At 43.6% G+C, this 24,453-nt stretch overlaps 2 long non-coding RNA genes and 1 pseudogene across 2 annotated transcripts; 1 reads left to right on the forward strand and 2 right to left on the reverse strand.

The window, feature by feature from the left end:
- Positions 1-24,453, reverse strand: part of LOC147574411 (pleckstrin homology domain-containing family M member 1-like) — a 71,443-nt pseudogene that overhangs the window by 15,445 nt on the left and 31,545 nt on the right.
- Positions 4,891-7,528, reverse strand: LOC147574412 (uncharacterized). Its single transcript, XR_015243666.1, has 2 exons — positions 5,776-7,528; positions 4,891-5,154 (listed from the first exon to the last, which is right to left on the reverse strand). It is a non-coding gene; the product is annotated as an uncharacterized LOC147574412 (long non-coding RNA).
- LOC147574413 (uncharacterized) lies at positions 7,830-12,919 on the forward strand. Its single transcript, XR_015243654.1, has 3 exons — positions 7,830-8,001; positions 8,289-12,088; positions 12,784-12,919. It is a non-coding gene; the product is annotated as an uncharacterized LOC147574413 (long non-coding RNA).

A 24,453-nucleotide genomic window follows, 5' to 3' on the forward strand; every position in this document is an offset into this window, starting at 1 on the left:
AGAGGGAGACACAGAATCGGAAACAGGCTCCAGGCTCCGAGCCATCAGCGCAGAGCCCGACGCGGGGCTCAAACTCACGGACCGCGAGATCGTGACCTGGCTGAAGTCGGACGCTTAACCGACTGCGCCACCCAGGCGCCCCCCCCCCCCCCCAAGTGTCCACTTTGAAGAAACTAGAAAAAGAAAAGGAAATTCATCACTGACTAAGGAGAGAAAATGGAATGATGAAGATCAAAGCAGAAATTTTTAAAAAGGAAAACAAAAATAGAGAAGTCAGTGTAATGAAAAGGCACTTTTTAGAGAAGATAAGTAAAACTGATAAACTTCTGGCCAGATTTATCAAGAAAAGACAAGAGAAGACACAAATTATCAATATCAAAAATGAGAGGAATGACATCACTACAATTCTACAGATACTAAAAGGATAATAAGGGAACATTATAAAATACTTTATGTCAATAACTTCAAGATGAAATAGATTCCCTGAAAGACATGAACTACTCCAAAAAATAAGTATGTAATTTAAGTAGCACTATTACAAAAATAAAATCTGTAGTTTAACACTTTCTCACAAAGAAAGCTTCAAGCCCACATGGCTTCACTGGTGAATTCTAGCAAACATTTAAGGAAAACATAATGCCAATTCTGCACAAACTGTACTAGAGAATTGAAGAGAGGGGACTACTTCCCAACTCAATTTTAAGGCCAACATTCACCTTATGAAAAATAGATCAAGACATTAGAAGAAAGGATAGATAGAAGATCTCATATACTGCAGGCTGGAATGCAAAATGGTACATCCACTTTAGAAAACAGGTAAGCAGTTTCTTAAACAGTTAAATATACACTTAGCATATGATGTAGCAATCCTGCCATTAGGTATTTTACCCCCTCCCCCCCTCCCCCAATGAAAACATATGCTCATACGAAGACCTGCATGTAAGTGTTTTAAGCAACTTTATTCATAAAGGCCAAAAAGCTAGAAACAACTCAAATGCCCATTAACTGATGAACGCATAAACAAACTGGTATATCCTCACAACTGCAATACTACTCGGCAATAAAAAGGAAATGAACTACTGACATGTGCAAACACATGGATGAGTCTCTGGGGTGCCTGGGTGGCTCAGTCAGATAAGTGACCGACTTTGGCTCAGGCCATGATCTCATGTTCCGCAGGTTCATGCCCTGTATTGGGCTCTGCGCTGACAGAGCCTGGAGCCTGCTTCGGGTTCTGTGTGTGTCTGTCTCTCTCTCTCTCTCTCTCTCTCTCTCTCTCTCTCTCTCTCCCCCTCTCCTGCTTATGCTCTCTGTTTCTCAAAAATAAATAAACGTTAAAAAAGTTAAAAAAACACATGGATGAATCTCAAAAGGATTATGCTGAAAGGAACCAATCACAGAAGACTGCATACTGTATGATTTCATTTATTTATTTTTTTTAATGTTCATTTATTTTTGAGAGAGAGAGAGAGAGATGGAGGGCAAATGGGGAAGGGGTAGAGAGACAGGGAGACACAGAATCCGAAGCAGGCTCCAGGCTCTGAGCTGTCAGGACAGAGTCCGATGCAGGGCTTGAACTCACGAACCGCGAGATCATGACCTGAGCTGAAGTCGGACGCTTAACTGCCCGAGCCACCCAGGTGCCCCTTGTATGATTTCATTTATAAGACACTGTGGAGAAGGCAAAACTATAGGGACAAAAATTAGGTTGGTGGTTGCCAGGGCTGGTGGTGACAAAAGGGGATTGGCTGCAAAGGCACATAGGGGCCTTTTGGGGTGACAGAATGGTCTACGTCTCAAATGTGGTGGTGCTTACATAAGTACACGTTTGTCAAAACTCATCAAACTGTACGCTTAAAAAGAGTAAATTTTATACCTCAATAAATCTGACTTAGGAAGACAATAAAACAAATCTAAATCAACAACTAAGTGAAAATACACATAAGAAAAATCAACTTACAGTGTTTCCAAATTCAAGGGTCATCATGAGGATGCTCTCAACTGTTGTAAGTGACACCTGTGTTGATCCCATGTCTCTGAAGGAGAAAGCCCAAACATGCGTGATTTGAACCCAAGGATAAAAATTCTGTACCTAAAAAGATACTTAACAACATGTGGTTACTTCAATTCTGGCTTCTTTGTCAAGTCAGCTCAAGAGTTTTCTTGCTATGGACAATAATTTCAGAAAACTCCCAATGAAGACATTTTATGTGCATCATCAAATTAATCACCTTGGTGCTCAACAGTACAATCCTTTTTACTCTTATCCTCATTTTCATTCTCAATTGCATCCACCTCTCTTGATTAGTCTTTTTTTCTTTTAATATACACCTTACTCCACTTTCCACTTTGAGATAAATGGTATTTCTACCTACATCTGCAAGTCCCATGTCTCTTATGTGTTCTTCACTACTACGCCTTCCTCTGCAGGCTATCTTGCCCATATACGTTTTTTCTTTGCTAATAATGCTTATTTCAATAACCCAGTTAAAACTTAAATTAGGACTTTTTAACCAAAACGCAAAATACTTAATCTTTTGATGACAACAAAAAAGATCAGAAATCATCTCATGAGCCATGAGATTGTTGCAATACTTACAAATATTTTAATGCTGGCAACTTAAAAAGATAGGAATCTTCAACAGCTGACAGAGGGTTACGGCTGATAATTCTGAAAAATGCAATGGAATTAAAATGATCTGCATTTCCAGTAATGACTACCATGAAAGTTTATGTTCATTTTGGGGGTATGGAACTGGAAGGTTAAAACTAATCATTTTCTGCCTTTGCCTATAAATCACCCTTAGAATCTGTAAAGCACTCTTCCTTTGGGAACTACCCAGCTCTCTGGACGATAAAGTGGAGAACAGAAAGAGAAAAAAAATTTTTTTTTTTTTTTTTTTTTTTTTTACGTGGACAGCAAAGCAAAGATATGCCAAAGAACTTTTTGGGCTGAAAACCCTAGAAGTGACTATGCTGGTAGGAAGCCCAGGCTCTGTAGGAAATACTGTTTCTAGTGTCCTCTATAATTCTAGGTGCTTTTCCTTTATCTCTAGAAATGTAAAAAATTCCACAGTTTAAAACACCCGGTTAAAGACAAAAATAGGACCAATTCCTCAGTTTGGGGGCTAAAGACAAAGGGATTAATCTAAGAGGAAATGGTGAAAGCTATACCCCCACCATTTGTATTCATTCTCCTATGACAGCCTTTGTTAGGTGGCATATGATCCCGTTTCCTTATCCATCTGCTGGACTGCCAGCTCCCTGAGGGCAGGGACCATACTCTATTGTCATTTTTGTCCCTGTGCCTGACAGAGTGCTTGTTATTTACTAGTTACTTAGTGAAGGCTTGTTGAATAAATAACATTTTGTCACTGCTTGACACAAGTTTTTATTCCAAAATGCTGAGTAGATTTTCTTCTCAGTTCTTTACAGCAAAAATAAAGTGAAGGAAACAGGAAGAAAGAAAAGAAAATCTGCCTTTAGGTTGACTCTGCTCAAGAATCATCACTGTACTTTTGCAAAATTATAAGGATAATCATCACAACCGATACTATTGAGCTATGGGGCATCTGTGATCAGCATTTCACATTTAAACCTCACAATAACCTTATGTGATAGACACATCATTACCCCATTTTACAAGTGAGGAAACTGAAGTACAGAGAGGTTGTATAATTTGTCCCAGTTTGTCAAGCCAGTCAAGAAGCAGAGATGGAATCTGAACTCAGTTCTGACTCCAAAGCCTGTATTTAAATTGTATGAAAAAAAGGGGGTTTAAAATAGCCGTTACCTTAAACTTAACTTTGAGAGCATTAAATATAGAAACACTTTGCTGAACTTCATCTCTCCATCTGGGAGAGCTTCTCTAAGAATTACATTTTCTACTTTTATTCCTTTCCTCTAATCATCTCCCATGATTAAGTATTTAATTAGCCTGTGATCATTGAGACTTTAGAGATTTCATTTCTTATTTTTTTATTCTATTTTTTGAGAGAGAGAGTACAAGAGTATGAGTGCAGGAGAGGCAGAGGAAGAGAGAGAGAGAGAATCCCAAGCAGGCTCCATGCCCAGTGCAGAGCCTGACATGGGGCTTGATCCCATGACCGCAAGATCATGACCTGAGCCGAAATCAAGAGTCAGGCAGTTAACTGAGCCACCCAGGTGCCCTGAGACTTTAGAGATTTTAAAGCCCTGTTACAGGTGAATCAGTGAAAATGAGAAAGGAAGGACGTCTGAAAATTCATCCTTCCGTAAAAGCAACAACAACAACAACAACAACAACTAGCAAAAATGGTCAAAATCAACTTTCTCAGAACTTTGGAAATTTTAACCAATGGGCTTGCAGCAACCCGGAGAGCATGTATTAAAGAAAAAATTACTAATTTCTATAAGAACAGTGAGCTCTGTTGTTTTAACTTGTCCTCAACCTCTGCTCTCCATCCTGATGATAGCCTTAAAAATTGCCCGCATCCCAGGGGAACAAAATGGAGCTGAAGTTCCTTAAAGCCTCATTCCCAAAGAACAAACTGTCATTGTTTTACCTGTCTAGTGGGGTCCCTAAAAAACTTCACTTGAAAGCCTTGCCCTTGACCTCACTGAGAACTGCACAGTGCTAAAATAGCCTCTTCCCAAGGGGCATTTTTTTGAAAACAATTATAGATAAATGTTTTAATCTGGCAGCTATGTGAGGCAATTGATCACAAGACAAAAAATAGCCTAAACAAAAAGCCTAAAAGGGAAAAGCTGAGAAATGAGATGTCCATAGGGACTTTGAAATGCTCCAACATCTTCCTGGGTAACTAGAAGACCACAAGACATATTCCTGGGAATGTAGAAAAAAAACCTTAGCACTAATAAATGAGTTCAGCAAGGTTACAGGACACAAGATCGATATGTAAAAATTAGCTTTATTTCTATACATCAGCAATGACTATTCCAAAAATGAAATTAAGAAAACAATTCCATGTATAACAGTACTCAAAAGAATAAAATACTTAGGAAAACATTTAACCAAAGAAGTGCAAGAATCACACTAAAAACCACAAAACGTTGTTGAAAGAAATTAAAGAAGATTGAAATAAATGTAAAGATATGCCATGTTCACGGATCAGAGGAAAATATTGTTAAAATGGCACTATACCCCAGATTGAACTGTGGTTTCAGTATAATCCCTATCAAAACCCCAACTGACTTCTTTCCAAATATTGGCAAGCTAATTCTAAAATCTGTATGTCAATTCAAGGGACCGAGAATAGCCCAAAATGATCTTTAAAAAAAAAAAAAGTTTATCTATTCATTTTGAGAGACAGCGAGCATACACACCCGTGCAGAAGAGCAAACATGAGCGAGTGTGAGTGGGGAAAAGTGTGAGCAGGGGAGGGGCAGAGGGAGAAAGAGAGGGAGCATCCCAAGCAGGCTCCATGCTGTCAGTGCAGATGGCAACACGGGGTTCCATCTCACAAACCGTGAGGTCATGACCTGAGCTGAAATCAAGAGCCGGCCACTTAACCAACTGAGCTACCCAGGGGCTCCAAAACGATTTTGACAAAGAACAACCAAATGGGGAGACTCACACGCCCTGGTTTCAAAACCTACTTCAAAACTACAGTAATCACGGTGTGGTACTGGCATAAGAACAGACATGTAAGCTGATGGAACAGAACTGACAGTCCAGGAATAAATCCTCACATTTATGGCCCACTGATTTTCAACAAGGGTGCCAACACCATTCAATGTGGGAAGACTAGTGTTTTCAAATGATGCTGGGACAACCGTATATCCCCATACAAAATAATGGAGTTGGATTCCTACACTTCACACCATATATAAATATTAACTCAAAATGAGTCAAAGACCTAAATGGAAGAGCTCAAGCTATAAAACTCTCAGGAGAGAAATCTTTATGACCTTGGATTTAGGCAACAGTTTCTTAGACATGACACAAAAAGCACAACAAACCAAAGGAAAAATAGGTAAGCTGGACTTTATTTAAAAATAAAAAAACAACCCAAAACTATCATATGTCTGATACAAGTCTAGTATCCAGAATATCCAGAATATATAAAGAACTCTTAAAACTCAGGAAAAAGACAAATAATCTAATGTTTAAATGGGTAAAGGATTTGAAGAGACATTTCGCCAAAGAAAATACATGAATGGCCAATAAGCACATGAAAAGATGCTCAATGTCTTAGGTCATTAGGGAAATAGAAATCAAAGCTACAATGAGATACTACTCTACACTCACTAAGATGGCTATGATCGAACAGAGAGACAATGATAAGTGGTAGCAAGATTTGGGGAAACCAGAATCTTCATACATTGGTGGGAATGTAAGATGGTGCAGTCACTGTGGAAAACAGTTTGGCAGTTCCTCAAAAGGGTTAAATATAGAGTTACTACATGACCCAGCAATTCCACTCTTAGGTACGTACCCAAGAGAATTAAAAACATATGACCACACAAAAACTTGCACATGAATACTCATAGCAGCATTATTCATAAGAGCCAAAAAGTCAAAATAATCCAAATGTCCAATAACTCATGAATGGATGAACAAAATGTGATTGGAGCACCTGGGTGGCTCAGTCGGTTAAGCATCTGACTTTGGCTCAGGTCGTCATCTCACAGTTCATGAGTTCGAGCTCTACATCAGGCTCTGTGGTTTTGGATCCTCTGTCCCCCTCTCCCTCTGCCCCTTCCCCGCTTGTGTGGGCGCTCTCTTTCAAAAATAAATAAACATTAAAAAAAAGAATGAAGTACTGAAACATGCTACAACCGGATAAATCTTGAAGCCAACAAGCTATGTGAAAGAAACTAGACACACATTTCGATGAAATGTCCAGAATAGGCAAATCCATAGGGGCAGAAGGTAAATTAGTTGTTGCCAGGGGCCTGGGGGGAGGGGAGAATGGGGAGTAAAGGCTGATGGGTATGGTATTTCTTTTGAGGGGGGTGATGACAATGTTCTGGAATTAGCAGTGATTACTGTCTATCAAAGTATACCATTGCACTATATACTTTATAACGTTGCATATTCTATTATGCATATTCTATATCTCAATTTGAAAAAAAAAAAAAAAAAAAGAACCACGTTGTGATAAATAGAGAACCAGTTGCCAGAAGATAAACATGTTAGTAGGTGGAGAAAAGGGGAGCGAAGATTCAAACTCTTCCACAACGGAGGTCAGAGGGAGTTAGCGGTGCGGCTGGGAGCCATGCGTTTTTGTTCCTGCCTTGGAAACTCCCCTATTCTTCCTATTCCAGCCCATTCTTCTACGTTTTTTCAGGCCCATTAACATGTCGGGTTTGTGTAACACTAGTTAATATCCAGTCAGACAATGTTATGAAGAGAAAGAACGTGAGTGTCACATGTCTGGTTAAACACAGTTCCTCAACCTTGAGGCTCTGAATGTCCTTTGGCTTTGAAACAATAACAATGGCATTCATACCTACAAGCTTACTGGTGGGCTCTGTGCAAGTAAGCTCTTCCACGTGTGTGTCTTCCCCTGCCCACTGCTCCCCTCCCCCCTCCACCCCGCGCCCACCCCCGGCTCCCTATTAAGAAAGACTATGAAGAGTTATGCAGCCAAAACAATTTAGTAGTTCGTTATCCTTCCCCCCAACTATCTCAGTGCTCTACCCCCACTGTCCCCCCCTCTTTCCTGGTAGCTCACCCATGGCCTTATACCCATCGGCTCAGTGCTTCCTCTTACCCAGGCAGCCCTCCTGCTGAGATGAATGCCCCGTGTTTATCTGTAGTGAAAACAAAATACAGGCCACTCCAAATTATCCTATTTCCTCCTGTCTTTAGTGCTGCCTTTTCTTCATGGAGCTATTGTGCCTGAGCCAAGGGGAGAATGAGAACTGACCCGACAGGTTACCTCTGCTGGACCGACAGCAATTGTTTTTCCACAGACTGCGATACGAACGAACGGTGGACATTGCACTAGAGATCATCTCCATTTCCGTTCAATTCCCTCATCTTACAGATAAAAGGTGTGCTGACTCAGTCTATTGGCTTTTGGATATTCGTGGGCTTATCTTTATGGGAGTCAAACATAACAACAGTTATCCTCAAAGACTGTCTCATAATCAAAGTTGAAGAAATACTGTTCTAGATATTCTTTTGTTTTTTAAAAAACTGTATCTTATTTGAAGAGGAAAACTCAAGTATTTTTGCAAAAGCTTTCTGTTGCAGAGCAACGGGACAGACTAAAGGTAGCTCACAAAATAAGGGAACATTTCTTACGTGTTATTTTTTTTTTCTCCAAATTCTTCTACAGAGGTCCAGACAGATGGGCTACGTTTCCTTTCTATTAACTGAGGAGACAGAGAAGACTTGAGGACTGAAGCTTGTCACCACTGTCCTGAATGTACTGAAATCCTAACAGCTTTAGCTGAAAAAATGTCCAAAGCAGGCAGTGAAAATAAATTTCAAATAGGACAAACTCCAAACTCTCTACGCTGGAATCCCAAGGCATGGAGGGAAAACTGGCTCGTTGGAGGAAAGCAGTTGAAGAGATAAGTGGAGTGATCTAGACCCTATTCCAGTCTGTTTGAAGTACCTGGGGATAGAATAACCCCTTTCCTTTATTCATCTACATAGGTCCATGAGCCATGAGAACGTGACTCCCCATGGGAAGCTCCTCAATGCAAGACATCTAAGGGCATCACGTAAATCCTTTCTCAGGGGTTGGGCGGGGGGAGGGGCGAAGCCTAAAGAATCTGAAATGGTGAGCCTATGTTTTAATTAAAGTTCTGAGAATAGCCTTGAAGAGGAGTTTCTGGCAGTGAGGACCAGCCCAAGAAGCAAGGGCCCTGGAATCAGGCAGACCTAGGTCTGAATTCTGGCTGTCACTTCCTGGTGAAGGGACTTAAGTAACGAACGTCTCCGAGTCCTTTTAGCAGCATTTACCTCATAAGGCAACTTGAGGATTAAAGGAAAGAGCATGTGCAAAGCACCTAGCATAAGGCTGGGCACAGAGTGGGTGCCTAGCAGTGACGATGTGATAGTTGCACCAGGCGGTGAGCAGGAAGCCTGGGGATGCCCATAGGTGGCATGGCCAGGAACTCCAGAAGCATAGGGAAAAGGAGCTCCCTGCTCGAAAGGTCCTATTCCAGTGAGAAGCTGACTCCAAGGGACGACGCCCAAAAGGCCAGTTGTCATTCAGGTCCTACCTAGTGCCAGGGAATGCGGAATTGTATTACTCGCGAAGCTTCTGAAGTGGTTCTGTCACTTATTGACAGTGTGAACCTAGGCAAGTCACCCGATGTCTCTGAGTTTCAAGTTCCTCATCCCCAAAATGAGGATAATACTACCTGTGTCACAAGAGTTGCTGGAAAGACGAAAATGAAGTGCCGTGTGAGGGGCCACGTCCGGAGCACTTCCCACGTGCCAGGCTCTATTCTAAGAGTTTAAGACACATTGTCTTACTTGCAGCACAAGCGAAAGGTCTTAGCATAGTGCCGGAGCGCAGTAAATACCTAATAGAGGTCGGTATTAAAGAAATGATATGGGGCGGAGGAGCAACTACCATGCTTCCCAGAGAAAGAAGATGCCTTGGTATATACGTGGGAAGACTCAGATGCAGCTGGGAGAAGAAAAGTAATAGTTGGGTATGACTATGGCAAAGCTTTTGAACTACCACACACGGAAAATAATAAAAGTTACCCTAAATCACCCCAAAAGGACAGCCCTGAGTTGTTATCTTCATCCTTAACGTTTATGCCTTTCTGAATCTGAGAAGAAGCTGCCAGGATTTCCAGTACATACCAAAAAGCGATGACAATATCCTGAAGTGTGTCAACTTTTGTGGGCACACAGCTGTCTAAAAGGAAGCAGATGCCGGTTGACTGGGGGAGCGTTAGGGCGTGTCTGTGACTGGGGCTCGAGTTTGCCTTCAGAGGGTGGCCACACCTACCTCAATGATATTCTCAACAATAATTCAACAGGGGCAAGGCTTAGATTTTCCTTATTCTCCCTTAGAGCTTATGTTCTTGGCACAATACGGATGCGCCACAGACGAGCCAGCATGTGAATGTGCTCTATCCCGATAAGGTACAGCCTTTCTACATCGTAGAGTCCTTCAGCTTCTAAAATCATGGAGCTCGTACTGTTAGAACCAATGAAGTGAATTTTTTAAAATAAGCCACCAGTCTGGACCTGTGTAGGTGAATGAAGGAGAAGCACTTTAAAGTCAGGAAAAAAAAAAAAAACTATACTTAACATTTAGGATTATCAACCACTGTTGGTTTTCCATAATATATTTCATTCCTGATTTCATCTGAAAGAAACAGGATTATTACTACCATTCAAAAAGTGGTACCTTATTAATAAACTCTTGGCATGGCTTTGAGGTGGATTTCAGATTCAAAATAGACTTTACCACACCGCTAACGTGTTCACTCAGTGTTTATCAATAACTTAAGAGGCTTCATTCAAAAAACTTACTGAGATATAATTACCTGAAACCCAGGGGTGAATCAAGGCCTTGTAGGGTCTGAACCTCATCTACTTTGGGAAATCCTGCCTCATCAAAACATGCAAAATTATGCGTACAGGAATTGCGAGGGTCCCTCCCAAGACTTTGGAAGGGGCCTATGTAAGTGAGGAGACCTGAAGTTTAAGCTCCAGTCAGTTCAAGATAAATCCACCTCAGCTGGGGCCCAAAAGGTTTACAAACTTATTTAATGCTGGAGAAAATACTGTTTCAACTTATAAACACCCCAGTAATAAGTCACATAGGTAATAACGTGACTGAATTCACGGGATGGCATCTCCCCTGCGCACGCTCTCTTTCTCTCAGAATAAATAAATAAACGTTAAAAAGAAAAAAGAAAAGAAAAGTTTGGCCCCAAACAAGGAGCCCAACCTCCAATACACACTTACTGTACTGTGATAATGTTTTGGAAGTTAACTGTGAATTCGTTTTAGTAGTACAGCTCTATTCAAACCACATTGAAAGGGCGGGCCTACACCGGCCGACTCCATCTTGTTCTGTGTCCTTCACCTTGACCACACCTCCTCCCCTTGAGTAACCCCCCCCCCAACTGCCTAACAGGACTCTTCCCCAGGACCCTTCCCCAGCCAATCAGCTGAGGCCGCAGCCATTACCTCACCAACTGCCACTAGGCACCAGTAAAACCTTTGTCCTTTTGAAACTGGCTCTCTCTCCCGGGTATCTCACAGCTTCGACAGTGCAGGTAGGGGATTGAGCTCGAGCTAGCTCCAATAAAGGCTCTTTTGCTTTTACACCGGACTCGGCTCCCTGGCGGTATTTGGGGATCACGAATTCTGGGCATAACACACATGGCATGAGTATTAATTTATTCTCAATACCAGCTAGCTCTGGTTCTTTAATTACCTTTCTCTGTCATGTAAGATTGATGAGGGAGCATGGGGCAAGTTGAGGGCAAAATACAAATTAGCACATGCCCCCGCCCCAGGTGGGATATGTGTCATTCTGGCTGCTGGAGGACAAAGGAAAGGAAAGAAAACAAATGGTTAACTGATAGAGATCTCAGTCGGGCAAGACAGGGGTTTCCATCAGTTTACAAATATCTTAGTAAATTACAAGAAAAAGGCCATCTTTTTCTCCTTTTTCCAGTATGAAAGATTCTTGGGGACAGTCCCTGTATATTCTTTGTACCCCCGGTACTTAGTACATTGTCGACATAGAGTGCGCGTGGCACGGATTGTTTTTCAATGAATTCATTCATTGTTATCAACGGATTCCACCCTATTTTGTCCTGTATTGCCTACATAACTATGAAATTCAGATTCTTAGAAGAGACTCTTGGTGTTATAAGATGCTTAGTAGAGGTGGTGACTTTTAAGACATTATATTGACACCACTAAAACCTCTTGGTGGAGAAACTCAATGAGCCCGTTCTCTGGCATGCTGGCAAAACAAAAAACTGACCCTCAGTATTCTTTCCCCAAGTTAGGCATCAGCAAATTAATGAGAGAGGAGGCCCCTGCTCTTGGGCACCCGCAGGAACTTACTCCAGCTCCAGACACACCGTAAACACTTTCATCTAACGGAAGATAAGCTGTGAAATCGGATTTCTGAACCACAAGACAGTGAGCCAGTCTTTTCCAGCGTCTGCTTTAGTGGAGGGTCTTCAACCTTGAGTCTCAACATCCCCCTCAGGCCACTGAACATGCCCAGTATGATTTGCTTTTTGACAGAGAAATCACAGAATGTCCCTGCTGAAAGGGAGTCACACACTTCTTAACTGAAGAGTGGTCAGGAAAGAAAGCACATGGAGAGCAGTGCCCTGTGGCAGGTGTTCAGGAGTTCTTGCTGCTTTCCTGATGGCTGAGGAAGCACCCACACCTTTTGCTGCCTGGAGAACTCTGTGCTAAACTTAGTTCTTCGCAGTTCTCTTTTGCACAGGAAACTTGCACGTGAGCCAGAATCAAAGTTAAATTCAGAAGTGGATTTCAAGGACCACGCACACCTTGGGGAAGCATCACTGTCACGAATTCCCATGATAATACTGACTTGGGTGTTACTTGCTTGGGGCCTTCACTGCCCACACAAAGCTGGGTACGAGGGAGGGCAGAGAGTGCCATTTAGGAGTTAAGACAAGTCTCTTGGCCTCTTTGTACCTTAGTTTCCTCATTTGAAAAAAAAAATGGATTTTAAGACCTACTTTCCAGAATTCATACTGGGTTTATTAACACACACCTAACCAATCACTGTATGATATTTTTACATGTAGTTTTTTTTGGTTTTTTTTTTTACATGTATTCATTTTCTGTTTCACTTACAGCTTGTGTAAAAACTGCATTCCATGCCAGGCCTGAAATGTTCCAAAGTTCAGTTTGGTGAGTAAATTGCAACCAAGATTTCTACACACACCAAAAAAAAAAAAAAAAAAAAAAAAAAAAAACCAAAACAAAACAAAACAACAACAAAAAAAAACAAGACACAAACGAAGAAGAAAAACAAGATATTTTCAGAATATTTATCCTTTGGCAGTGATTCTAATTTATAGATAACGAAACATAACCACAATACAATCTCCATACACTAAAGAAATCTCACTATGAAAGATGCTTGCCTTTTAAAAAAAATATTTGCATGAAAGATTTATACTTTCATGTTTATACATGTGGTGCATTAGATACAAATCAGTAAATGCTCAATAAATACTTGTGTTAAGTAAGTATTTTTTTCTAGAGAAGTAAGTTTATTTCTCTAGAAAAATGTTTCACAACTTTAGCACTGTTGAGATTTATGGTTGGATAATCTTTGTTATGGGGGGGGGGTGCTGCCCTGTGAACTGTAGGGTGTGACAGCAGCCCTGGCCTCCACCCACTAGATGCCAGCAGCACATCTACAGTCTGACAATCAAAAATGTCTCTAGACACTACCAAGTGTCACCTGGACGCAAAAGCACCCTGGCAGAGAACTGCTGCTCTAGAACGATTCACTCTGATCTCTATAATAACTCTCACACCAAACTTTGCCACAGACAAAAAAGATTTGCTACATAATTTTAGTAGCTTTCGACTAATAAAGTTTCATTCATTCAAAATGAATAACAAAGAGGTTTACAATTAAGTTTAATAAAAATTCCAAATACAATGAAATTATATTTGTAACTTACATAAACTGCAAAAAAGGTAGGGATTCAAATATACGTCTTTCAATAGATTGTATTTTATTGCAGGATAAATCTCTAGGAAAAGGAAAAGGAAAATATTGCCTCAATTAGCTCTAAGCTATCTAATTAGTAGGATGATAGTATTGAATAAGTAGCTTTTGGCTAAACTCTGAGTATTAGGAATTGTTATTTGAACCTTCCAGAGCCCCTAACCCTGCCCTCACCTTTCTTAAGAGTCTCACCTTTGTGATCTTCATACATAAAACATACAACTATAGATCTTGATAGATCTTGGAAGTAATCTTTCCTGAGAGCAGAAGAATTGATTAAATGACTTTCTGTGGCCTCATCAATTTCTAAATTATGAGCTCAAAGTTGTGATCTCCACATATAATTTCTAATATTAAAAGGGATATTCTCACATTAGCACACCTTCCTGGTTTAGTTGTATTTCTCGACACCAAGTCAATACCAGAAGAGATAAAAGATACCTTTTCATTTAACTTGAAAAGAAGTTACTCCTCTAATCAATACCTAACTTTGAACGAACTCAGAATTATATTATCATATTAATAGAAATTTATTTTTGGTTGTACATTGCCTAAACGCTCTATGAATTTATCAACTGCTTCAGTTGCAAGTGGGGCCAACAAAAAAACAACATGGTACTGGATTTTTATTTGGAAACACCCATTCTTGATTATAGTTGACCCTCTTATTTCCATTGATTTCAGCCGAGTCCCTCACTTTCCACCTACATGGGTACCACCATCTTCTGACTGGCATTGTCATCTCTGGTCTCTCCCATTCTAATCTATACTGCACACAGTCACCAGATTAATTCTCCAGGAGTGGTTCTCAAATATCAGAGTCACTTGGGAACTTACTCAAGATGCAAATTCTCAGCTCTACTCCGGACTGAGTGAATCAGGAACTGTGGAGGTGGAACCTGTGTCCTGACAAGGCCTCCAAGTGACCCTGGTGCAGTCTAAAGTTTGTCCTAGAGCACTGCTGTGATAACACGGTAGCTTGGCATATTATCCAAGGCCTTCAAAATCCTAAATCTGGCTCTAGTTTCCTACTCTACAGATACCAAAGAAATTTCTCCTGCATTTTGCCTTTCACTCACTCTATTTTGCAAGCATATTCTTCCCAAGATGTCTATCCGATGACACGTCATAGCCATTCAAGGTTCTGTTCAAACAGCATTTCTCTAGTAACTTCCCTGATCCAACTTGAAGTCTTCCCCCCTCTTCTATGTTCCAAAAACAACTTATACTTCTCATTGCCCAAATCCATTTCTTCCCCTCCCCCTCTCCTCCTCCTCCTTCTTCTCCTTCTTTGAATTTTTTAAAGTAGACTCCACGCCCAACCTGGGGCTTGAACTCACGACCCTGAGATCAAGAGTCGCATGCTCTACTGACTCAGCCGGTCAGGTGCCCCAATTTCTTCTTAATATAGTTATTCTGGCATTCCATTTCCTCTGGGCATAAACTCCATGAAAGTATGGACTAGTCTTGCTCATCTGCGTTGTCTACTGTGTTTAAAACTGATGCATGGACAAAGAACAAACTCAAATATTTATAAAATAAATTAACAGCTGGGTAGTGAGTAGAAGGAGCAAAATGACTGAAAAGAAATGTGGTTTTATGACTTTGTGGCTCCCGCTTCTGCACTCTGTCAGTGCTTCATCATCCATTTAGTGCTTATGCGTTATGGTTTAAGCTTCTGTTTATTTTCCCTGTGAAATCATGAGTTCCTACAAGGGTGGGAAGCCTGTCTTAACCATCTGCGTGCCTATGGTACTGGGCATAGGGCCTGTCACATTCTTTTTTAGGTTTTGATTCACATTTTTTTTTGAATGAATGAATGAGAACACTTCACCTAACATGAAATAATTGGCTTACAAAGTACCTCATAGTAGAAATAATGAAAGGCCCAATCCATTGCGCAGTTTGTCTCTTTTGTTTTTCTCCAAACTGTGTTTGTAACGTTTGGAGCCCAGATGGCAGAGGTAGCCAAGAAGACCAATACAAAGTGGTTGTCCCCTAAGACTTGGAAGGTTTGATAATTTGAAGGACTATTTTTAGTGTCATATGAGATTCCTTTTACTCACTACCCTTAAGCCTTCTACATTTGCAAGAAGAATCTATTTTCTAAAGCACATCATTAATAAGGATTAATGAGGGGCGCCTGGATGGCTTAGTCGATTGAGCATCTGACTTCGTTCGGTTCAGGTCATGATCTCACTGTTCATGAATTCGAGCCCCGCATCGGGTTCTGGGCCAACAGCTCAGAGACTGAAGCCCGCTTCGGATTCTGTGTCTCCCTCTCTCTCTGAGCCTACCCTGCTCATACTCTGTCTCTCTCATACTCTGTCTCTCTCTCTCTCTCTCTCTCTCAAAAATAAATAAACATTAAAAAATTTTTAAAAAAAGGATTAATGAAATACACAGCTTTGGATGGCATGGGCAAAGAATAAACACTGAACCTCCATAGCAAAGAACATTAGTATCTCTGTATGTCTAATGTACAGAGATATATGCAAACATTTCTTCCTTGACAATGAGGCTGGAGAGATGTTTATTCTGTAATTAGCAAAGTTAGAGGCATTTCTGATGTTTGTTTAGTGTAAACATTTCTAACTATACCACTTAACCATCATTATATTTTTAAAGATTTCATTTTTTTTAAGTAATCTCTATACCTAACATGGGGCTCTAACCTACAACCTCGAGATCAAGAGTTGCAGACTCTAATGACTGAGACAGCCACGTGCCCTTTAGCCATCTTTTTTTTAATGTTTATTTATTTTTGAGAGAGACAGAGACAGAGCATGAGTGGGGGAGGGGCAGAGAGAGAGGGAGACAGAATCTGAAACAGGCTCCGGGCTCTGAGCTGTCAGCACAGAGCCCGACACGGGGCTCGAACCCACAAACTGTGAGATCACGACCTGAGTCAAAGTCAGACACCCAACCAACTGAGCCACCCAGGAGCCCCAACCCCTTAACCATCATTTTAAACATCTATTTTTATGGTGGCATAAGCATTTCCACACCGATCACAGGAATCTGCTCCTGAAGCCAAGAGCACACTGTATGTTAGCTAACTTAACAATAAATTACATAAAAAATAATAATAAAAAAATAAACTAATAAAATTTCCCACACTGAAATCCCTAATCTGTTCTCTTGATAATTTAATATGTACTTGGTAATACTGCTTACATAATTCACCTGCTTAAATATTTCATATTTAAATATTTCATTTAGATTAAATTATTTAAAAATTCTGGGTTAATGGCATTCAAATTAATGTAAGTGTTCTATATTTTCTTGTCTTGTAGGTGACAATTTGAGGTTAACTTCAATTCCTCTCATTTTACTAAGCCAACTTTTTCAAACCTTTTCTGTAAAGGCCACACAGTAAATATTTTAGGCTTTGCAGGCCATATACGGTCTCTGTCACATATTCTCTGTTTCTCTCTCTTCTTTTCTCTTTTACAGCCCTTTAAGAACATGAAAATCATTCTGAACTCATAGGTTGTATCAAGACAGACCATACACAGGATTTGATCCATGGGCCATAAATAATAAATATAAATAAAGGCAGATGGTATATGAACACTTACATAACAAGGTTCATATGGGTGTCCATAATTGCTCAGACCTCATTACCCCTTTTCCTCTACAACTGAAGGGCTTTTTCCTAGATCTTGTCTATAAAATTAAAAAGTTGAAAACGCATAGGAGGTATTTAATGCTAGAGATGGGCTGGGTCCCCACAGACTTACAGAGTTATACAATTTAATAGAGAGAGTTACAGAATTCTACTGTTAGAAGAAATTGTTGCAATTATCTAATTTGAACCCTGTATTTTTTAATAAATAATATAACTAAAAACTCATAATAAATGATGAACTGATTAACTTACAAATACTGGAGGGATAGCAGGCCTTCAAATGTGTCTTTACGTAATTCGGTCAGATAATTTTCACTGAGAATTCTGCAAAATGAAAAGGTCATTTCTGGGTCAAAATGCAAAATAACTACAACTATTTGCTACACAGGACCGCTAGATGTGAGAGAAACCTGGGTAATGGTGCCACCAAATACACTAATTCTTATTTAATGTAGGGATGGCGACCTCTGCTGTTTGATTCAAATATTTTCTTCTCACATACTCCTTTGTCTCTCTCTCTCTCTCTCTCTCTCTCTCTCTCTCACACACACACACACACACACACACACACACACACCCCTATCCACTCTTCACACCAAAATGTACATTTAATGCCTACTCTCTGGATCACAAAATCTCTGTTAGAATCCAGCCCTGAGTGGCAAAAACATGGACAGAACTGCCACTTCCTCCTCTCTTTTCCCAAATTTTATTGTGGAAGCCCTATTTATAACCATATCAGTGCTACGAGTAAAGCCATCTAATTTTTTTCCCCAACCAAAAAGTATCTGTGAGAACTAAAAATGTGCATAAAATGCACATAACATAAATGCTCAGTTTAATATGTATAGAGTAAATACCCGTGTAACGCTATTTGTTCTTTCTACTGTTGGTGGATACTAGATTTTTCTAATTTTTAGTTATTATAAACAGTGCTGCTTTGAACATTTTTCTGTTTATATCCTAGTACACATTTGCCTAAGTTTCTCCAGGATTTAACAGGGGTACAAAATTGCCTTCCTAAGAGGTTGTGCTATTTCAAGCTGGCAGATTGAAACATGCCAGGTCTCTACCAAACTCCAAACTCCACCAAAGTCCCTAAGAATGATTAGAAAAGATACAATTAGAAAATCCACAACCTTAGCTCAAAGCCAAGGGAGTAGCTCTACAAACACTCCCCACCAGAAATGCCTTGGAGCCACCTACAGGGTGATTAGCTGGGATACTGCAGTAGGACCAAGGACAGCACATCAACCCCACATCCTTCCTCCTGGGATCTGGCAGCAAAGGGTGTTTTCTTCCAGGCAGGAGCCATTGGTGTTAGAAGGGGGCAGGGTCCCAGAACCCTGGAGGAAGGGTCTACACTCTGACTAGCCATTAGAAGTCACCTCCCACCTCTTCTTTAACTCTCAGGGGGACCTGTCACCAATAACAAGCCCCGTGGTTCATTTCACCTCTTCCTTAGGACCAGAAAACAGAAGCAAGTCAAATCTCAACTACAAAGATAAATTGCACTCAGGAATGACCATGTGGAGTGAGAAAGCCAATTCCATTCAGGACAGAAAATAAAAAACAAATATAACAGCTTATAGTCAATGACACAGTTAACAGAGAAAACACAAAAGGATTTGAGAATACCAACATTAATGGGGCACCTGCGTGGCTCAGTCGGTTAAGCATCCGACTTCGGCTCAGGTTGCAGTCCATGGGTTCAAGCCCTGCACTGGGCTCTGTGCTGAAGCTCAGAGCCTGGAGCCTGCTTCAGATTCTGTATCTCCCTCTCTCTCTGCCCCTCCCCAACTTGCACTCTGTCTCTCACTCTCTCTCTCTCTCTCTCTCAAAAATAAACACTATAAAAAATTTAGAATAGCATCATTAATATATCCTCAGATAGAGGTAAACAGTACATCTAATAAAAAGAACCAACTCAAGATTATATGAATGAAAAGTATTATCATTAGTAAAAAACTCAGTCTATGAGCAGCAGAAATGGTCGTTGAATAAATTAGAAAACTTGAGGGGCGCCTGGGTGGCTCAGTCGGTTAAGCGGCCGACTTCAGCTCAGGTCATGATCTCGCGGTCCGTGAGTTCGAGCCCTGCGTCGGGCTCTGTGCCGACAGCTCAGAGCCTGGAGCCTGTTTCAGATTCTGTGTCTCCCTCTCTCTGACCCTCCCCCGTTCATGCTCTGTCTCTCTCTGTTTCAAAAATAAATAAACGTTAAAAAAAAATTAACACAGAATTGCAATCGGTAGAGGTTGAGTTGGGATATGGAAGGGGAAACACCTTTCCTCAGAGCTACTGACTTCAAAGTTCTGGACCAAGAAGGACCTTAGAATGCATATAGATATAAAATTTTTTTTTCTAAAGTCGTCTCCACGCCCAGCTTGAAGCTTAACGCAGGGCTTGAACTCCCCACCCAGAGATCAAGCCGTGAGCTGAGATCAAGAGTCAGATGTCCAACCGACTGAGCCACACAGGCGACCCGTCCCTTCTTATACTTTTTATATGAGAATAGGGCTCCCTATTTTAAAGGGCTCCGTTTTAAAACTGTTACAAAGTAGGTTTTATATTTGCACTCAAACCAAACACTTCATCATTATGGTCTCTGGTATAAACCAAATCAAAAGAAAAGGGAAAAAAGTGTAGCAGCAACAACAGATTAGTGTCAATCAAGAGTTGGGGCCGACGTCATTTAGGAGCTGTGAGTTACAATGAAACTTATTCTGACGACCTTAGCTCAATGATGGCTCTTTCTAAACTAAAGAAGACTCCGTTTGTATTGTTCCTTTACACTCCATCCAATCCTGCCACACCTTAGATTTTTTTCGGACGTCCCTGGGCTCTCCAAGTGAATAGTAAACTAGGTGTAGGGGCCCTGACTCCCACCATCTCTACCAACCCAGAGCAGTGAGTTGGCAGGTGCTGGACAAACAATTTATCATCTGTAAGTGTGACTTTCCCTTCACCTAGTCTACTTAGCAGGTAGTCGCGGCCTCGAAGATCCCATGAGCCGTCCGGCCCAACGTCCCCACGCATCAGGCCGGACCCTCCATCCGCCGCCGACTTGGGCATCCCGCCAGAGACAGAACTTCCGAGCCGCCCCCGGCAGCGCCCCGGCGGAAGGACTCGGCCTCCACACTGGCGGGCGCCCGAGGCCCCAGCCAGGGGAGCCGGCCTCGCCCAGCCTGGCTGCGCCCCCGCCCGTGCCCCGACGCGGCCCTCACTTGTGCGTTTGCTGGTACAGCGGCTCCACGTCGCCGGCCCCGCCGGGTCCGGCCCTGGCTTCCCTGGAACACGTCCTCACGGCCCCCCCCCCCCCCCCCCGTCCGGCTTCCGGCTTCCGGCTCCCGGTCGCAGGACCCGCCCCCTCCTGCCGGCCAGGGCTGCCCCGGCGCGCGCCCTGCCGGTGGTGATGGAGACAGAAGAGGAGGGCGACGGAGAAGAGGCCCGGACAAAAAGGCTAAGAGTAGTCAGAGGCACTGCCGCAGATCGGGGACGAGGAAGCATAGTTGTGGGTAGGGGGGCGGGCTTCGGCATCGAGTCAGGCGTTGACAAGGGCAGTCGGAGAAGTAGGGACGTGAGGTCCTCAGAGCAAAGCTGCAGGAGAGCTGGTGTACACCTGCCATTCCCCAGCGGAGGCAGGCTTGGGGGGGCTGTTCTCGCTCTGCTTCCCAGTAAGCTGCTCAGTTGTGGGTCTGGAGCTTGCGCTCCGCTGGGCTCTTGTGCGCAAGCATCTCCTATGTCAAATATGTCCGGTTACTACTCCCCCCCCCCCCCCCCATTTATCCTTCCAATAAACTCCCAATGAATGAGTGGTAACCGTGTCTTGTGTGCTGTGGGGAAACCGGTTCCTCTTGCCCTCAAGAGAGGTCGCGGTCTAGGAAAGGAAGTGAGATAAGGGTACAAATAAACAGCTGCTTTTTTTTTTTAATTGTTTTTTCAACGTTTTTTATTTATTTTGGGACAGAGAGAGACAGAGCATGAACGGGGGAGGGGCAGAGAGAGAGGGAGACACAGAATCGGAAACAGGCTCCAGGCTCCGAGCCATCAGCCCAAGGGGAGGCTGAGAAACGGAGCTCCTTGCGTCCCCGCCTGGAACCAGAAGGCTGTCACCCTCTCCTGCGCGGGGACTAAAAGTTCCACACCCAGAAAACGGCGAGGGGTCACTGTCTCTCTGTGCAACCTCAGCGCACTAGCTGGCTCTCCCTACCAGTCCTGCATTCACTGGTGCTCTTATCCAGCAGGGCCCAGTGGGTGTGAATAACTCAGCTCTCAAGGCAAGAACGACGCCTCAGTGCATATTTGAAAAGCCAAATCAAGTACACCGGGCTCCGGGGCAGGCGTCGGACTTGGCCTCCCTTGGGCCCAGAAAGCCTTCCTTTCTCCAAACAGCCCCTGCCACCTGGCCTTCCCCGCCCCGCCCCCGCCCCCACCTCTAGCCCAGCAAAGCCACAGGCTGACACTGCCTCCCAGCGCCCTGCTGGCCCAGCCTGGCTGGCTCTAGGCCACTCATCCGAGGAATTGAGACAGCGAGGTGGTCCCCCCTCAAAAAACCCTCAGTCCTTCCTCCTTTGGTCTCCCTTATTCCCCCCGCATCCTTTCCTACTCTGCCCTCCTGCTCCAACGTGGTTGGGGACCCTCAGTTCCAGTCCCCCCCGCAACCTCTGTTTGCTGGGTGTCGAGGGAGGGAAGGGCTGCCGGGCCCAGTGGAGAGGAGTGCGCGCGCGCGGGCACCGACTTCGGGGTGCGCGCCGCGTGCGCCTGCCTGGGGGGCCTCCACGTGGCCGAGCAGCGCGGGGTCCTGGCAGCGCCCCTCTTCCTTCCTTGCACGCCCAGGAGCTCTCTCTGTTCTTCCCTCGTATGGGGCCTTCATTCAGGGCCTGAGCGCACCGTTCCTTCCATCTGTAACACTCTTTCCTGAGTCTTCCCCTTTCTAACTCTGACTCATTCTCCAAGGCTCATCTTATATGTACATTCCTCCAGGAAGTCTTCCGGGCTCTGCCCTCCTCCACTCCGGATTAGAGGGCTCACCTCTGTACTTCCAGGCATCCTGCCTCCCTTCTAGCTCCCTCTAGGCTGTTGTAGCAGCTCTACAGGCTGTTGTAGCTCTAGGCTTACTCATCTGCCTTCCCTGTGAGAGGGTAGGACCGGGTCTACCTTGCTCAGTGTGGAGCTCACAAAGCTGGCTCAGTGCTGAGCACTTGGTATGTTCTCAGTAAATAACTGTTAGATGAACGAGTAAATGAATGAATACATGAACAAATAAAAACCACTCCCAAAGCTTGCGGTAATTTCCCCAACCTAGTGGGAAGGTGATTTCTGCTCGGCTCTGGCATTTTTCCTAAGGGGGCGTCTTGGGCGGGCACTAGCTGCATGCGTGTGTGTGTGTGTGTGTGTGTGTGTGTGTGTGTGTCCGGGACGCTCACCTCTTGCTCAGCTCCTTCAGGGCCCCACTTCGGCACAGGCCCAGGTAATCCCCCAGAAGCTTCAGCTGCTCCCGTCTCCTCCGGACGAGGCGCATCTGCTCCACATGCTCGTACAGCGAGGCATTCACCAGCTGCAGGTTGATGAGGGGTGGGCCCGGATCTGCGTCAGGAACTTCAGAGCCTGCCGGCAGATCTGGGACACCACCAGACGGCAGACGGTGGCGGTTGGGGGGGGGGGGCGGGACAGAATGGCCGTTCGGTGAGCATCTCTGCGACAGGCACAGTATTACCCACCCACTCACCCGCCCTGCCACCACCGTCCAAGGGAAGCGGTGCCATCTTCATTATACAGATGAGGAAATGGAGGACCAGAGATGATGTGACCGGGCCTAGGTCCACAGCTCATAAAAGTCAAGATCTGAACCCAGTTGCCCTAACTCCCAAACCTACTCTCCCTCCCAGGCACTAGCTGCGGTCCCTCCCCGGCCACGTTGGGTCAATGCCCCTCTCCCCCCGGGCCTACAGATCCTTCCCACTATTTCCTGTCTTCCCAGCCCCCATTTTCCTGCCTAACAGAAACAGGCACTGCCCCAGCGCCGACCCGGGAACCAGGTGACTGTCTGAGTCAGGCTCCAGCCACAGGAAACTACAGATCAGACACAGCTTAACAAGGTTTCCCGAGCGCCCCCACCCCAAGCTCTGGCCAGCAGCACCAACCAGGGCTCCCCCAAGTCCCCGTGTGGAGGGGAGCGATCAATCCCAGCCTCTCCCACTGACAGGGTGTTACAGGTTCTACCCTCGGCCCTGACCCTAATGCCAAAGCCGGTTACTGAGCGCCTACTATTTGCCCGACGGTGGGCTGCGGATCTCAACCATATCCTTTCTTCGGGCTGATGACAATTCAATGGGGGAGGTGTCACCACCCCCATTTTACAGATGAGTAAATGGAGGCTCAGAGAAGCTAAAGTGGCTTATCCAATCTACCTGCAGAAAGCAGAGCCCGGGTCTAAACTGAGGTGTTGTCTCTGCACACTTGGCTGCCTCATTAACTACCAAGAAGCTTCTCTCCCCTTCAGTCTCCTCCTTGGTGTAATAAGAAGGCCGGAGGATCTGAGATGGTCTCCACCATCAACTACCATGCAGTGGTTAGGAGTCAGGCTTTCAAGTCAGAATTGAATTCGAATCCTGGCTCTACCACTGCCTACCAGTAGGACCTTGTGACACTTATTTAACCTCTGTGACTCAGTTTCCTTGTCTATAAAGTGGGGAAAAGAAAAGCATCTCTTACGGAATTATTTTGAGTTTAGGTTAAAATAATGATAATAATAATAATAATAATAATAATAATAATAATGCAGGGGCGCCTGGGTGGCTCAGTCGGTTAAGCGTCCGACTTCGGCTCAGTTCATGATCTTACGGTTCACGGGTTTGAGCCCCATGTCGGGCTCTGTGCTGACAGCTCAGATCAGAGCCTAGAGCCTGCTTTGGATTCTGAGTCTTCCCCTCTCTCTGCTTCTCCCCCACTCGTGCTCTCTCTCTCTCTCTCTCTTTCTCTCAAAAATAAATAAATGCAAAAAATAAAAAATAAAAAAAAAAAAAGTTGTCCGGATGTTGTAAATAGCGAGTGTGTTTTATGGCCAAAGAATTATTTGCATCTGTGGCGGTTCTGAGGTTTAATATTCTATATGCAGTTAGTTAAATACTTACCACTGAGGGCAGGAGTGAG

The sequence above is a fragment of the Puma concolor genome, chromosome E1, assembly GCF_028749965.1.
Source record: "Puma concolor isolate L17-30 chromosome E1, mPumCon1.1.hap2, whole genome shotgun sequence".
Classification (NCBI taxonomy): Eukaryota; Metazoa; Chordata; class Mammalia; order Carnivora; family Felidae; genus Puma; species Puma concolor.